Below are 13,194 nucleotides of genomic sequence, written 5' to 3'. Positions count from 1 at the left end.
GAAGGTCGTCCATGAAAGTTGCTCAAATAGGGGTGTCAACTGTCAAGAAGGAAGGTGTCTGCACTGTTTGGAAGACACCTGGGTTGATGAGAGACACGTTGTGGACATGCGACCTGCGTTCCCAGGTTCTGCCAAATGCCAATTCAACGACACATGTTCTTGTTAAATGTTAATCTATCCATACACACGTGGGTCCCACTCATCACGGTGGTCTCAGTCGCTTCTCGCTTCTCTTCTTGTCCCAATTTTTAGGCTCTAGCTGCTGCCGTATTCAATCTGGATATATTCACCGATGGCGGAGATCAAGGCCATCGTTGATAGAATGCCACCTGAGCAATGAGGATTAGGTTGGGAACTTTGGTGGCACTTTTGTCAGACTCGTATCAGACCGGATGATTTAGTAGGTTCACAATGTTTTTATTGCGAGTTTGGAAATGGAAATGCATGAACGGGTTCTAGACCTAGCAAAAAAAAAAACAGTCCATCCAATCCATGAACCCGACCCCTCACAAGCCGGATAAGTGGTTTAGGGCCCCTATCTAGTAACCCGAATTAGAAGGTGATATGACCCGACCCGAAAATGAATCGGGTTGGATCGAGCCTCGGGCCACCATAGACCTGTAATGTGGGCAGTCTCATGCCGACATGGCATGGATTGAAGGTGGCCTAAACGCCATCAGTTCCTAGGTCAGGCTTGACATGGCATGTGGCCCAGTTCCTAGCCATGTATAGAGGTGTAAATCAGGTTGTACTGCCCACGGCCTGGCACAATGGTTTGCAGGCCGTGTCAAGTATGGCTTAGCACAACCCATATATATTATTTATATAATATTATATAAATTATAATTATGTAATAATATATAGTATATAATATATTAATAAAGTAAATAATTTTTTTATTATATAGTTTATTTAATTATTGTATATATAAGCAATTGTATACATTAAAATTCATATAAAATTAAATTTTTTTTCAAATTTTTAAATAAATAGCTTTAGCCCAATGCACGGCCCAACCTGGCCCAAGACTCAACCCACAAGCCAGCCTGGCCGGCAGAACGACACGGGCCGCCCGTTATTATCTTTTCAATGTTTTTTTTTATACACATTAAATTTGAAATGAAATAAAATTTTCACAAATTTTCTCTCCAATGGAGTTGAATTAATAAAATGATAAAATTGAAGATAAAAATTACAATGGAATTGCATTATTGGAAAATATTACAAATAACTCTCAAATAAAATTAAAAATAGTACAAATAATTCTCACCAGGCCATTCTTTTGGGGCCTGATCCTCTGCAGCCTAGGCCCGGCATGGCCTGTATTCCCGTGCCATGCCAAACATGGCCCGTCATGCTGAATTGTGCCAGACCGCCACTGTCCCAGCCCACATTACAGCTCTATGTCACCACCAAGTCGCCTATTTTCAAACCAACACTTTTTAATTGATGTTGGTCTAGACAGTTGAACCATTCAAACCATTTGAATCAATGGCTAAAACTATATTTTTGGTAAAAATAACCATTGAATTGATTAAATATCAGTTGACCCAGGTGATTGGATGCCGGATTCAGTCAGTGCAAAGTCCGTTCAAACACTCATTATAGCTTTGCATTGGGAATATCTCCCACAAAATAAAGCACAGAAGTGCAGAGATGTTCCCGATGCAAGGCTGTAAAGGCTGTTTGAGCGGTGTTCAAACGGACCTTACACTGACTGAAGCCGATCTCAGGCAATTGACCCTTTTGACATATTCAACCTGTGGGTCAACCCTAACCTAAATATTTAAGATTAGGGTTTAGCCTTTTCCAATCCAACCGAAGACCCGAGCATTCAGATACCCGAATCCGTTTTATGACCTTCAGCTAACGAGCTTGCATCAGTAACTCTGCAGGGCACTCCAAGAATTAGAAGAATATTTATACCTTTGAGTTGGGGCAAAGCTAAAATTTTGAAGTCTCAACCGGCCTCCTACACCTACAGGATTAGCCACGATGGTTGCACACTTGCACCTACTCAAACGACCCAAAACTCTAAAGCGCCTAGTAAAATGAGTTCGACTTTGGTCAGTGCAAGCCCGCATTCATACTGTTCAAACAATATCTCGAAGCCTTGTATTGCAAATATCTTCTTATTAAATATAGCACATAAGCACGGAAATATTCCTAATACAATGCTGTAAAGGCTGTTCAAACGGACTTGCACTGACCGAAGCCGAACTCAGCAAAATGTACATGTTTTCCAACCAAGAGACAAGATAACATGCTGCATGTTACCAAAAGAATCTTCACCAATAAGTCTGTTACTTTCCAACGACTGATGTTATGAGATGATGAGAGTACCCATTCACTGTCCTTTAGGAAAACTACTTGGCTACCACATTGGAGGACATGCATCTTATCATTATCATTTTATACTGTTAAATTTTAAGGATTTAGGGTTTAAGAGTTTAGAGTTCAGATTTTAGAATTTTAAATTTAGAGTTAAGATTTAGGGTTTAAGGATTAAGAGTTTGAATTTAGGATTTAAAGTTTAGATGTAAAAATCAGGTGGTGATAGGACGCATGTCCTCCAACGTGGTATTGGAGCCAAAGTATTGCCCTATCATTTAGAATGAGGCATCTGGTTTACTTTTTCCCCCCTTAATTCCCGCACTGTAATGTCCCCAGATTTAGTCCATAGAGGAGGTGCTTTTGCAAATTCTCACCTGATCAGGATGATTTTGGCCTTTAACATTCTAGTTCGGCCTATTTAATTAATTGGGTTCCAATTCACTGGATATGAAACTAGTCTAATGGTTTTTTCATGGCTGAATCTTCTACTTTCTTGGTGGTTGTGTCCATGAAAATACATGGAAAGTTCTAAATCTGATTACCATGGTTATGGCAGTTATATGCACCTCATAAGTCACAATTAATCATGGTTTTTAAAAACAAACCGGTCAGGGGTCTGGTTACCGATTCTATTCTGACAAAAAAAATAAATAAATAAATAAAAAATTGGAAAACAGTCAAAACCGTTCGAACGATTAATCGATCGATTCAGCGGTTTACTTACCAAAATCAACGGTTTTGAGGAAAAAACGGTTTTGAAAGAAAATGAAACCAATCAGGTGACCAGTTCCCATTTTTCTGGTCCGACCATCCGGTCCAGTCCGGTTTTGAAAACAGTGCAATTAATCGCTCAGTACGTACCAAGCAACTGTAATAGTTCCTGGTTTTCAATGATCTTGATTTTCCAGATCACTTGGGTTCCTGCTTTCACCCTCAAAGGGGATCTACCTATGTATGAAAATCAAATTCTAAAGATGATGATGGGTCCCAACCAGATTCTTTGAATATGGTTGAAATAATTTCTAGTTTGATTCTTAATTAACAGAAACAATTGATGGATTGAGACCTTGAGCCCTTTGATTATTGCTTGAGAAAACTAATTAAAAAACTCAACCAAACAGAACTTCCTTTTGTATGATGTTGTCAAGATCACCTTTCTTAAAAGAATATGTACTTGGCGTTTGACATTACACTACAGTTGTGAGGTCACGGTTCAATCCCACCTTACCCACCAAAAAAGATGAGAAAAAACAAGTTCAGCAAAGTGCATTCTGAGGTGGATCATTTGAAAATTGGTCCAGAAGACATACAATAATATAAGAGGGACCCAACAATTTGATTTTCATGAGTGGCCGGGTTCCATTAGGACCACTAGAGAACATGAGTTCGACAACTTGCCTAAAAGATCTAGTCCTGCCAAGAACCAGTTTGTTGGTTGTAAATTTTGATGACCAAACACACTTCTATTATTGTTATATGGAGAATCTGCATCCTGAAAAGGACGTCAATGGCATGTCTGCAAGCCTGCTGCCATTTCCTTCTCAATGTCATTATACCATGAAATACTGCAACATTATTTAGCAACCCGTCCCTTTATGAGAGGTTGGTGTAGTGCCAGAAAGATTTGCTACCCCTTCAAGTACCAACCCTGTACGTTGCAGTGTTCCTTCACATGTGATCTGCTGCTGTGAGCCTGCAATTCATGGTTAGGATCAACTTTGGAGATAAGATGGGTGCATGTGAATGTGATTGAGCTTGTTGAATTTAATGGTTACCACAGACTTTGTTTTGCCAGTTCTGCAGCTTTCAGCCTTTTACTATCTATCCCCTCTTCATCTATTTATTCTTCAATCACTGGCATCTTTCTTACCTTTTGAAAAAAGAAAAGAGATTCTAGGATCCGCATACTTCATTGTCCACTTGGGAAAGATGGAGCAAGCCAGATTTAAACAATAAGAGATTCGTTCACATCGCCGAACAGCTACAAACAGAACCTTGCATATTTTTCTTCAGCCAAGGCAAAAAAAAAAAAAAAGAAAACTATAAAGATATTCCATGGATAAAGTATCTTTTACAAGGGAACAGACAGTAGGTATCTAATATTCATCTTCTTTTTTGATAGATAAACAAAACGATTCATTAACTACTATCAAAAAACATTATATGCATACTGTTCAAACCAAATGGTGGAATATGCCATCGCCCATACTGATAATTCCAAGATTTTGCTTTCTGGGCTATAGTGTGGGCTGCACAATTAAAAGATCTAGAGATATAATAAAACACAACATTGTTAAATCCACCATGCGTAATTTTCCATAATTTTGTCCAAAATACTACAGTTAGCCCACATATTATCCAAATACTCATCTATTCTTAAGCTTCCACTCCAAGTACAGGTCAATTGTTATAAAATAAATGGCTAACTAGTACAGGGGTTCCTTGTCATTTACCTTGCCAGACTCATGATGGAAAATTTATATACATATCCAGTTTGAGGAAAATCTTTAAGAGCAGCAATGGAGATAGATCAGTAGCTTTTTCATCTTTCAAAAGAAGATATTACTGCAGCTATGTGGGGTCAGGTATTGCTCCTCATACCAGACATTACAGACAAATTGCTGCCAGAGGGTGGGTGGTGGCCTGCCACCACCCCTTCAAAGACTGAGAGGATAGTTTTATATAGGAGAGAGGGGATAGTGTAGGCTGTGTAGCAACTAGAAAGCCCACATTAATATCCAAGTCCATCTGGAAAAGTCATTTGAAGGCTTCGCTAAGAAAGACAGACTCCTGGGAAATACTTCATGATGGGAGAAATAAAGTTTTGACATTGACAATGCTTTGATTTTATTTCAGAATTAGAATGGTAAAAGTCTGCTTGACTAATAAGTCCTAAGAATAACTACAGCAATTCCAAGAAATTTTCTGCTCTGCATGCAGATTTCTTCATAAAGATTACTACAATGATAATAGATTCATTAATTGATAAAGTGCACTTATGGTCAATTTGGTTTGCAGTTGGAATTGGAATCGGAATCGAAATCCTTCAGAATTGGAGTCAGAATGATCTATTCCCATAGTCTTTGATTCAGACAGGAATTGGAATCAACTGGAATGGGATTTCATTCCCAAGGGAGTCGGAGGGAATGGATATTCCCTCAAATGGGGGAATGCCATTCCACCAGGAATGGGAATGGGATGCCTATTCTGCCCAACCAAACAGTTGGAATCGGAATGGGCCATTCCAATTCCGATTCCTGACCCCTATTCCTGCAAACCAAATTGGCCCTTAGTTGTATACTGAAGTCAATAAGATTTACTCTTTACAATGTACAAGGAAATCCTCATCCAAAGAACCCCAACTCATCTGATGCATTTTTTTTCTTTCCTTTCCAAATATAACTTGGCAACATTAAAGAAGTGAACTTATCAAAAAATAAAAAGAAAAAAAGAAAAGCTACTTAGGAGTGAAAACACACATTGACTGTTAGAATCTTCATATTGGCTTTTTTACTACATATTGACTGTTGGAGCAGTTAGTTGACTAAGAAAATGCAATCCTCTACCATCTATGTACAAAGTTCAACAGAGAAAAAACAAAGAAACAGAAAATGTTGATGATATCAAGATTGGCTTCTTTTTTTTTTTTTGAGAATGGTAAGTTATATTGTACTAGATTGTTCCCTTGCATATAGCCAAGAGATTAAGTTTTCCACTGCCCTTCTCAATATCAAGCTTGACTCTTGTATTCACCAGAGATTACCAATCTTACACTCTCAAATTGACCAAGGAAAACAAAGCAGCAGGCATAGTTTTCAAGGAACCAAGACGAGGCTAGGCAACAGGGAGGACGCCTTGTTGCCTAGGCGATGGATTTTTTTATGTAGAGAACATAGATCCTAGGGTAGTTCCCTAGGTACCATAACCATATTTACTTAAGAATTATTAATAATTTTCATAAGAAAAGTATAGAGTTCATGTTAAATGTTATGGGCCCGAGCGTAGGATCGCGTCACGGGTCGTTCCACGGCAGGAACCCCTGATCTTCCCTTGCCTTTGGCCTTGTGCACAGACCCTATTTTGCCTATCTAGTGGGTGATTTGTTCAAGAGACCACCCGAACTCTCCCTTGGGGTGATTTGTCCAAAAGACCACCCAAACTCTCCTCACTCGTTTCTTGACTGGAAAACTGAATACTTTATTTCAATTCGTAGCTCCTTAAATAAGAGATTACAGAAGGGAATTCCTTGTTGGATTCGGTTAGGCTAGGGTAATCCAACTCAAACTAAAATTCCTAATTTCCTACTTAAACTAAAACTCATAACTCTTACTTAAGAAGATAAAATAAGGATAAGATATGGGATAAGGGATAGGATTAAGCTGGCGGCGAGTTGACGTGTCCAGATAAGGGTGGGCCTACCCCTATGAGTTGTCGTGTGGGCCCCGCTCTGCTGCCGCTGCCGCGCGGTGCGTGCGCGCAGTGCTGCTGCCGCGCAGTGCGTGCACGCGGCTCATGGTGCCGCTGCCGTGCGGTGTGCACGGTGCGTGCTGCCGTGCAGTGCGCGCTGCTGCCTGGCGGTGCATGCTGCGCGCCATGGTGCCGCTGCCGTGCGGTGCCGGGCGTGTGCGTGCAGCGCTCTGTCGGGCGGTATGTGCCGCGCGCTGCCCGCCTGTTGTGCGGCGCTGCCAGGCGGTGCGTGCTGCTGGGCGGCCCGCTGTGTGTGCTGCTACCTATGATTGCGCCGCAGCGTGCTGTCGGGTGGTGTGTCCATAACATCACACCCCTCCCGGACTACGAGCTTGTCCCCAAGCTCGAATTGGGTGTCGAAACACCCTCCAAGGGAATCCTGGGTGGCTTTGCCCTCCTGGATCGGGTTCCCATGGAGGGGGTTCATCCTCATCTCCCTCTTGTTTCACCAGGAGGCAGAAAAGTCCCTTGCACCTGTGCCCTGCCGAGTAGAGTTCATCGCAATTAAAACATTGCCCCCTCGCCCTGCGTTCTGCCATCTCAGCCCTTGACAAGTGCTTGATAGGGGGTGTACCGCCGCTGCTCCCCACACTGGATGTTGATCTGGAATTGGTGCTCGTCTGTGGCTTCCGTTCTGGGCTGGCTGCTGGATATGGAGCCATTCCGAGTGGTTCCCTGTTGTCTTTCATAGAAGACCCTCCTCCAGTAGGCTTCGAGTTTGTCCAAGCCGCTGCTGGGCATCCCATGTTGAACGGCCCTCGGCTAATCTGCAGTTTGCGTTCGAAGGCTCGGGCTAAATTCATTGCCGTGACCAGGTTAGGTGGGTTCTGCATCTCTACATCAACTCTCAGGGGTTCAGCTAGACCAGCTATGAACATATCAACCTGCTGGTCTGGGCGTACTGAAGAGGCCCTGGCGAGAAGGGTCTGGAACTACCGCTGATACTCTGCTACGGTACCGGTCTGCTTGAGATTAATGGGTTCCCCCAAAGGGTTGTTTGTTAGTGGGGGTCCGAACCGAAGGAAGCAGTACGACTTGAACTGCCCCCAACTAAGACCTGGTTCCTCCTGCTCCACTCAGGTAGAACCAGAGCTGCGCTTCTTTGGTCAAGTGGAACGCGGCCAAGCCGACCTTGTCCTTGTCATCGGTGCGCTGGTTGCGGAAGAACTGTTCATAGCGGTGTAACCATCCTAGTGGGTCTCCAGTGCCGTTGTAGGATGGAAATTCCAGCCGGCTGTTGGGGCAGCGGTCTGCTGTTCGCTGGACGTCTCCGCCCTGTCCGGACAGCGGCTGTTGGTGGTGGCGGTTCCCTCCGAGCTTCTTTTGTTGTTGGAGAGAAACGCTTCCAGAAGGCGTCGCAGCTCCCGGACATCATCCTTGACCTCACGAACTTCCAAGCAGGTTTCGGCGAGCCTATGCTCTAGCTCGTGGACCCTGGAAGACAGCGGCTCCTGTTCCCCCATGACGGTAGGCTCTGATACCAAATTGTTATGGGCCCGAGCGTAGGATCGCGTCACGGGTCGTTCCGCGGCAGGAACCCTTGATCTTCCCTTGCCTTTGGCCTTGCGCACAGACCCTATTTTGCCTATCTAGTGGGTGATTTGTTCAAGAGACCACCCGAACTCTCCCTTGGGGTGATTTGTCCAAGAGACCACCCAAACTCTCCTCACTCGTTTCTTGACTGGAAAACTGAATACTTTATTTCAATTCGTAGCTCCTTAAATAGGAGATTACAGAAGAGAATTCCTTGTTGGATTCGGCTAGGCTAGGGTAATCCAACTCAAACTAAAACTCCTAATTTCCTACTTAAACTAAAACTCATAACTCTTACTTAAGAAGATAAAATAAGATAAGGATAAGATAAGGGATAAGGGATAGGATTAAGCTGGCGGCGAGTTGACGTGTCTAGATAAGGGTGGGCCCACCCCTCTGAGTTGTCGTGTGGGCCCCGCTCTACTGCCGCTGTCGGGTGCGTGTGCGCGGCTCATGGTGCCGCTGCCGCACGGTGCGTGCGCGCGGCTCATGGTGCCGCTGCTGTGCGGTGCCAGGCGTGTGCGTGCAGCGCTCTGTCGGGCGGTATGTGCCGCGCGCTGCCCGCCTGCTGTGCGGCGCTGCCGGGCGGTGCGTGCTGCTGGGCGGCCCGCTGTGTGTGCTGCTGCCTATGATTGCGCCGCAGCGTGCTGCCAGGTGGTGTGTCCATAACATTAAAGTATAGAAAATCAACATATTCATGAAAAAAAAAGAAGGAAAAGAAAATTCAAAAAATATAGGGGCTGAACCCTTATTTTTGTTATAGGAAAAGAAGAAAAGAAAATGTGTTGATTAGACAAAATTTTAAGTTCTTCCTTGCTTATTGGTTCAGGTTTTATAGTCTTTGGGGGTTCAATACAGCATTTAGCAATGTTTATATTGATTAAGCCCTAACAAATAAGAAAATAATAAAAAGAAAATAGTATATAAACACACAAAATGAATATTTAAGTTTAATAGTGCCTATTTTATAATTATAATGTCAAAAAATAAAGAATAAAAAAGTATTTTATAATACATAGTACAGAACTGTTTGGCGATTAGGCGAGGCGAGCCTCAAAGGGTGCCTTGACGACTATGGCAGCAGGTTTACAAATAAAAGACCTCAAAAACTTTGTTTGCTCCATACAGAAACAGATCATGTCAAATAAATAAAAAAATAATTAGTTTGCCAAGCTAATTAAATTTAAGAGTATCAGACCAATTCAAAATTTGGATTTTGAAAATCAAGTCCATGGTTTAATTTGATGAATGGAAAAGTACCACTAACCCAACCCATTTATGTGTCTACCTATGTTCTCAAATACAAAAGATAAGTTATAACCATTACAGAACCACAAAAAGTAACTTCAGCGAATAAACACATACTTTTAAGAGACCTTAAATAGGAAAAAATTTAGTTAACTACCTTGTATATAGGTTTTCAAGAAGCCATATCATCTTTTCTGTTTGAATCTTCACCATCATCAGTTTCTTCAATTTTTTCATAACCAAGAAGGAATGACAGAGCAGCAATCATATTCCTTCAAAGTTCAGATTGAAAAACATGTTTCCTGGTTTTCAACAGTGAGAATGCATGCCTCAAAGATGGATGAAGACAGAGGATGCAAAATAAAATAGATATTCCATGTTCTCTTGGAGTTCTGGAGACATGCAATACAGGTTGCATTTTCTGTTCTATCATCAAGCCACCTTTTCATATGTAAGGGGCTCGGTGCAATGGTAAAATCTCATGCTGACAAATGTGAGAATGCAGGTTCAAGTTTGAGAGCGGTGACTTTGTGCAAAAATCCAGTCTACCCCTCCCAAGAACACAGATAGACAGGACTGGCATTGGGTCATGGCCCAATTTTATCATCTCATATATTTTAAGTTAAGAAAAGTGGCATAGGCTCATTACTTGGGCATTTTTGGCATCAAATGGTGCTCCTCAGTTGAATCAGTTTTGAGAAGGCTAGTAGGCACAATTCACTCATGGATTGTTCACAAGTATACAGAGAAGCATCCCCTGCTTCTTTCTGTTCTTTTGCATCCTACTACATGCCCTAGTGATTTTTGCCTATGCTTTGTATAGTTTAGCTCCAAATGTGTAGCACCTAGTTGTACAGGAGAATACTTGTATACACTTTTGGGTTTTGGGTGTTACCAATACAATTATATGTTACTATTTCAAAGAAAAATATTGGTATGCTACACTGGTATAAATTAATAAATTATGAGTGTTCACTTCTAGGGTCTAAATTCTAAAAAGATCTGCCATCTAGAGTACATAATAGGTTTTCAAACTGGATCTGCAATCTGGTTCACTTTTTCTTTCATCACTCTGCTAACCTTAAGATGGCATAATAGTTTTTCCACCAAGGACCAAGACAAAATACATAATATTATGCAAAGAAAGTATAAAACTTCTAGATTTGGTGCAGCCCTAGAGTATATCCCAAATCATCACAAAAACACTCTAGTGGGGAGCTTGCCCACTTTTTAATGAAACATTGCTTGCTTATCAAAAAAAAAAAAAAACACTCTTCACAAAAAATTCAGATGAGACAGTCTTTGTGAAAAAAGAAGAAAAGAAAAACATAGTTCTTCTGTCCTGCTTCATATATGTTGCACTGGGAGTATATCTGGCACACAGTAAGTATTTCGTAATCTCAAATTATGACAAAGGTTTATAGGCATTACAAATATGTAAATTCTAAAGGTTTCAAGGAAATCCATCCACATGTATTCCCTGGATGGTTGGTCATGTTTTAGTCATATGATCAGCAGAGTTGCCAACCTAATCTGTCCATCTGCAATCCAGCCTTCTAGATTGACCACATACTTGTCTGATCAACCCCATGTCCTATAAAGCAGTTAGTTTTACCTCCATGAATTATAGCTGTCATATATATATATATGAACCAACAAGAGAAAAGAACTGTTTATGTCATGTAATTGAGGTCATTGGGGTGGAGAAGGGGATCAGAATACAAAAACCGCATTGGAGCTGCTGCCTCTTCTACACATGTAATAAAAGAAGATCCATCTAGAGAAGTTCCCATTCCAGAAAAATTCATAGTGAGCCTGGGTCCATCATCAAATAAACAAAGCTATAGGTGTCAAATTTATTAGTACCTGTAACTCCACTCTAGTGCAAACAGCATATAGGAAATTACCCACTGTTGATCCCAGTTGTCCTGGGTCTTGGGACAGGTAGACCGTGTACAGTTCTAACCTTTGGCTTTTTTTTGGTGCACAAAGTGGCCGCCCTCAGACTTGAACCTGAGTTTTCACGCTTGCCAGCCCAAGATTTTACTATTACAACAAGTAAATGGCCACTAAACAGCCTAAATACCACAATTTCAAAACTTCATTTAATCCAAAACTACAATAGCTTTTTACCAAGGCTATAATATACTAAACATGCTTCCATAGAGGATTTTTGTTAACAAACAGACACATACAAAGAAGCCAATTCCACAGTTTTAGATTGCATAACAATCATAAAGAAAGCTCTGGAATAATGAAAAACAAAACCAAGAGAGCTCTGAAAGGTCGAAAACAATATCCAAATGAGCTCCAATATATTCGAATAGAAAGCCAAAGGAGATAAATTGAAATTCAATCAAAGCATGAGATTACCCAAAAAAGTCTAAAATGAAAAAAAAAAAAGAACAAAAAAAGGCAGAAAGAGAAATAAGTGAACCTGCTAAAGTAGTTATGTGATAAAGTGGTCTGTAATGACCATCAATGGTAAATCAGCTAAAACCCTCCACCTGTCCAGCCAAGGTTCTCAAGCTGCAATCAACGTGAGGCAGTGATAACATCTTTGTGTTGGCTGGTGCAGTTGGGATTGTAAACCTGGACTCTGAGGTATGTATCATTTAGACTGTGGATTTCCAAATTGCTTTTAAAAGAATGCTACAAAAGAGAAGTCACTTGAAGCTTTACAGATCTAGTTGAAAGATCTATAAACAAATGCCTCTTGCGAAAGCCAGGAAATTCCAAGGTTTGAAAGATCGAAGAACAAAAGAAATTAACTAAAATTGATCATATCCAATCAGAGAAACATGAAAGCATTGTTAAACAAAGAAACAGGGGGTATTGGCTCTTTTACATCCAAGAAAAATGAGCAATGTAGACAAACTTGTAAAGGATCAATTGGCTGAAGCCGAGAACTTACAAGTTACAACAAAGTGTACAGGAAACCAAGCAAGAAAGAGAATATCTAGGAACAAAGCAGTGGCAGATGCAACTCCAACAATGGCAAGATGGACTAGCAGTGGCAGCGGTGGCAAATCTCTCCTCTCTTCTGTGAAATGGAGAAGGGTTTTACAAACGTTTAAACTTTAAAGTGGGCTTTTAACTCAAGCATGCTAGACCAGCATGGTCTACTCAACCCAGTTAGATTGGATCAACCCTGAAAATTGCTGCATTAGACCAAAAGACCACCATGCTATTTTTTTTTTTTACTTTTCTTATTTAAAACTTTTTCCGGTGGTTGTGACAACACTACCACCTTAGGGACACCTATACTGTAGGTATCGAAAAGCTTCTATCCAAAAACCGCCAGCTTGGTGCAGATACGATTTTGAAAATCTGTGTTCCAACCCTTACTAAGACAATAAGCAATGAACTTAAACCTGATATAAAACCTGAAAGTCTGAAACTAATTCTGAGGTATTAATTTCCAACAAACTTGTTTTGAACTGCCTGGCTTTTCCAAACTGGTTGAGTGTTCATCTAATCACAAACTAAAGGCCAATAACCATTGTTGTTGATACCCATACCCATATACCCATGTACCCACACCCATACCCATACATGTACCCACGTACCCATACCCATGCCAACTAAAGCGAAAGGCATTTAAGAAAAGGG

General features: G+C 41.2%; 1 long non-coding RNA gene across 1 annotated transcript; it reads right to left on the bottom strand.

Moving 5' to 3' along the window:
• Positions 1–3,627: 3,627 nt before the first annotated feature.
• LOC109114843 (uncharacterized) lies at positions 3,628–12,013 on the bottom strand. The gene is made up of 2 exons (XR_016074784.1): positions 9,740–12,013; positions 3,628–4,341 (listed from the first exon to the last, which is right to left on the bottom strand). It is a non-coding gene; the product is annotated as an uncharacterized LOC109114843 (long non-coding RNA).
• Positions 12,014–13,194: the final 1,181 nt, after the last annotated feature.

Source organism: Nelumbo nucifera, chromosome 1, assembly GCF_055504915.1.
Source record: "Nelumbo nucifera cultivar China Antique chromosome 1, China Antique-T2T, whole genome shotgun sequence".
Lineage (NCBI taxonomy): Eukaryota > Viridiplantae > Streptophyta > Magnoliopsida > Proteales > Nelumbonaceae > Nelumbo > Nelumbo nucifera.
This window is presented reverse-complemented; position numbering and strand designations above follow the sequence as displayed.